Here is a 4,618-nt window from a genome sequence, read left to right on the forward strand (position 1 = left end):
TGGTTCATTGCAGTTTCCTTTGGTCAGCTCTATTTAGTTTTGAAGACCCACAGTTATTTCGACTGTTACTTTATGGTTCGAGTTGACTAATCCTTTCCTAAGTCTGGCTGAAGACTTTAAACTTAGCACTTCTTGGGAGGTATCCCATGCTCATGCAACACGGTAATATCTTTCCTTAACTCTTTCGCTTCAAATGGTAACAGTTTCTCCTTGTTCATGCTTTTAGTTTCATCTTTAGAACATTGAGGACAATGTTAGATTTAAGTTTGGGGGTATGGGAGAAACTTTTTAGTTGCAATTAGTAAACTCCAGAGCCTAGAAATTTATGCCTATTAAGGTTTGCACTAACCAATCTAAGTGGATGGGAACATCTTGGTTATAGGAGTTGAGGAACCAATCTGATTAGATGGAAACATCGAAAGAGTCTATTCATAAAAGCACAGAGCTCAGGTGTTAGTAATAACATGATAGTTTCACCATATCTCGTTGAGTCCTTTTCATTTCTTTTTTTTATTTTATTTTTTTAAACTATGTTTCTCTAAGTGATTAGGTGGGGCACACGATTCAAGTTGTTACCACTGCTAGGGTGAATTAGAGTGACTGAGTTACTAAAAAAAAAAAAAAAGACCGGACCAATTAGACTAATCAGAATAAGTATTAACACTTGGATAGCAATATGCGTGTGTTCTCCCTGTTTCCGTCGCCTAAGCAAGCGTGGAATGCAGGACTCGTGGGAACTATCGTGTAATCTGCTGACAAGAAGCATGCGCTTGGATCAAAAAGATCTATTCATGCCGTTAAGTTAAAAAAAAAATTTGTTATTGTTCTGTGTAGTCAACTGCTGGTTCCCTTGTATTTGTCAGTTTGTTGATCTAGATTTAAGTTATTGACCACTGGTTCCCTTGTATATGCCAGTTGTGTTGATATTAGTCAGACCGGTATCTCAGTCCATTAAGATAGGTTCATTCTGGCAGTGGCCTTCAGACAGATATGTGAAACATCGAACATTTGGTTAACATCAAAACCATCTACATTTTTCTATTTCCATCTCCTTTTTCTATCCATATGATTAGTTTGACTCCGAATATGATGTCCATAGTGCAGCTATCTGAGTAGAGCTCTGTCACTTATATGAATTTTAGTATGCTTGAGTGCAAACTCGTGTACAACAATTGGAATTTCGCATCAGGGTTCTTCCTCCCATAAGCAATAAGTATGCCAACCAATGAGGTTCTTTAGTGCCTTCCAAGGTTCTGTGTAGATAGCTAGGGTCTGGAGTAAAGGTTTTGTGGGTACACCTCTGGTAAACCCTCCAGAGACAACACTCCGCCACTAGGGCCACCTAGGGGTTCAAATGATTTTCCTTTCTAGAATAAATTTGCTCGAGGACTAGCAAATAATAAGTTTGGGGGTATTTGATAGACGCATTTATATGTCTATTTTGTTCTCAATTTTCTGTATTGTTAGACTCGATTAAGTACTTATTGTGTTATTTTGTGTTATTGTAGGAAATTTTAGAGAAATAAGCCCTTGCGGCGAAATGGGCTCAAAAATCAGTGTTTTACACCCCCAGAGAAAATTACTAAAGGCACCCCAGAAATGTACCGTAGGCACCCCAGAAATGCACCGGAAGCGTCCCAGAAATGTCCCAGAGGAACCCAGAAAATTACTATTTCCACCCAAAATTACTATTTCCACCCAAATTGCTATTCGCACCCCAGCTTTGGTTAAGGGGAAACCCTTCTTCATCATTTGAAAATTCAAATTGGCGGGAAATTTAGTTATCGTCTGCAACATTTTGTGGAGCAGAATTGGACGAGATTTTATGTGAGTTTTTTCACGGGATTAGATTGCAAACAGCCTGTTTCACTCAAACAGGGAAGGTAGTTGACTCATGCACGTATTAAAGGGAAGATATGATACGATTCTAAGTGACACAGGGAATGGAAAATTTTGAAGTTAAAGTAGAGAATACGTATCTTATGAGAATAGGGAAAGAATATATTCACAGGGTAATCATATATATCACATCCACAGAGTTTAGGAAAGTTTTGAATGCTGCAGACGCGTGATCAGAAAAGAAGGGAATAATCCCGTGAAAATATTTTTCATTTATCACGGAGATTTTTGGAGTTATTAGAGGAGATTCGAAGTCCTGTTGTGTATAAATAGTCTACTGTGGTTGATTGGAAGGGGGGTCGAGAGTTGGGAGGAGAAGAGAGGAAGCTGCAGAGGAAGAATCACGAAGACTCGATATATTTTTCATTTAAGCTCGGATGAGCCCCTTAGGTCCACTACCTAAAATTTTCGTTTACAAATTTTCTTGGTTAATTTCCAGGTCTCCTTAATTACGACGACTCGATATATGTTTGTCGTATTGTCTATGGAATAAATTTCAGTGTTGTTTTCAATCCATTTGACGACAGTTAGCATTGCCATACATATTTCATGGTAGGTATTATCTTTGAGTAGGCCTAGACATAAGTTAACAGGTGTAACAGGAAGAAATCAAGTTGCAGCTGCAATGGGTATCTATGATCCACAAACAACTTGTTTTAGCAAAATACTACCTACGTACCTAATTAGATGACCTAGTTGAAATTTACTTGTAAATTTAGAAATGATGTATCTCTTAAACTATACAACGGATTTTCGTAAACTTTGTATCATCGGAAAGCATTTCAAAACACCTATCTAATGAATATAAATATGGCTATCAAAATTTACATATTTCTTATAATAATACTAATATATCACTCCACTTATTTATGGTATAGGTCATCTAATTAGAGATGGAGGGAGTATAAAATATCTAAAATACTACCTTTCCTTTTAATATTCTGAAATGGGGTCCTCCATCTTTTCTTTTTCGGAAAATGGGTCATTTGTTCAAATATTTTTAAATCACGGTTCAAATGGACAGTAAAAAATAGTTTGGGTGAAATGGCCAAAAAAAAATAGCTAGGATGAAACTGGATTCATCTTAGCTTAAATTTTAAAAATAGCAAGGATGAAACTGGATACATCCTGTGTAAATTAAAAATAAGAAAAAATATTTGAAAATGGGCACGATGAAACTGGTTACATCCTGCCTATTTTTACATTTTTGTCCATTTAAACAATATCAAAATCTAACTGTCCATTTCACCCAGAAATTGTTGATTTTGGTCTTTTTAATCAATTTTATGTTTCCTTTTCACATTCATGCAACCAAATCACTTCTTGGATTGGTATAAGGAAATATAATATGGTAAAACATTCTTACCTCCTCTGTATAGTCAAGGAAAAACTTTTATACAATATCAGATCATTATTGCCCCATTCCGATCAAGAAAATGAGTTTTTCCATCCATCATTTAAGTTATGCACACCCTAGCTTTGTAAATATCAGATATTTCCTTTTTTTTATCATCTTTTTTTCTTTTCCTTCCGCGATCAGTCCCAGTCCTTATCTTTTCTGTATACTTGAATAGAAATTTTTGTTTGATTTTTTTGATGAATCTCCTCCTGCATACTTGGAAATATAATTTTTTTAGTTTTATTTTTCGATGAAATTTGATTTGATATGTCAAATTCCTACTGTATTTTCTTTTTTTTTTTTTTTTTTGCTAGAAAATTCCTACTGTACTTGCCGACATATGTATAAATACTCTATGTGCCAAAGTTCAAGCACAGTGGTGCAGGTGGGAAATCAAGTGACTTTGCATATCAGTCAACTAATACATAGAGAGGCATGATCGTGCCGGCGGCCTTTCGAGCTCACATCTCTGCTTAGGATGACCTTTTGGTTGGTAGGATCGTATGTCTCCCTTGGATCAAGAATCATAGCTAAGTAATATATACTTAGCACTACTCTCATCATTCCCTTGATCTCCAACAACACCTTAAAATGGGCATTCCATACTTGGTGCCTCTAGTTTTTTGATGATTCTGGGTTCAATATTTTCACCTACGGATATATTTCGAAGTGAGCCAAGCTGTTACAAACACACCGCTTGTTGTTAGGATCTTCACGGACCGCCGGACTCTATTTCTGGGCCCGACCACATAGCACTGATACTGTCTCCACTTGACCATCTGTTGTACCAGGTGTGGGGTTTTAATCTAAAAAGCCTCGGTACTATGTAACGAGATGCCAAAGCTTATTAAACGTCATATGTACTCCTCTTATTCCATGTGGGACTATCCTAGCTATACATATGTGGTGTTTATCGAGCCACATACTCCAACACCGCTTAAATATAGAACGGTAAAAATAATATAAAGTGATCAAAATTGCATAAAAGTAAGGCATTACAATCGCTAATGACATATCTACTTTCACTACCGTGAATGACACACCTCACAAATTTTTGAGGTGTACGTGATGGATAATTAAGCACACCAAATTTTTAAAGCAACATTTAATGGAAATTTAATTAAAGCGGCCAACTCAAATCTGCTTAAAACGGCACCAAATTTGAAACGACATTTAATGGAAATAGATAATAAAACTGTTTGATAGAAAACTGTTAAGAGTCAATCATGGAGAGATGTGTTAGGATTAGGAAACTCTTCGGTAGAAATGGGTTACGGATAGGTCGAGTAGAATAAAAGGGTTAGAGGATCAAGGGTAGCC

This window comes from Papaver somniferum, chromosome 4 (genome assembly GCF_003573695.1).
Source record: "Papaver somniferum cultivar HN1 chromosome 4, ASM357369v1, whole genome shotgun sequence".
NCBI classification, from domain to species: Eukaryota; Viridiplantae; Streptophyta; class Magnoliopsida; order Ranunculales; family Papaveraceae; genus Papaver; species Papaver somniferum.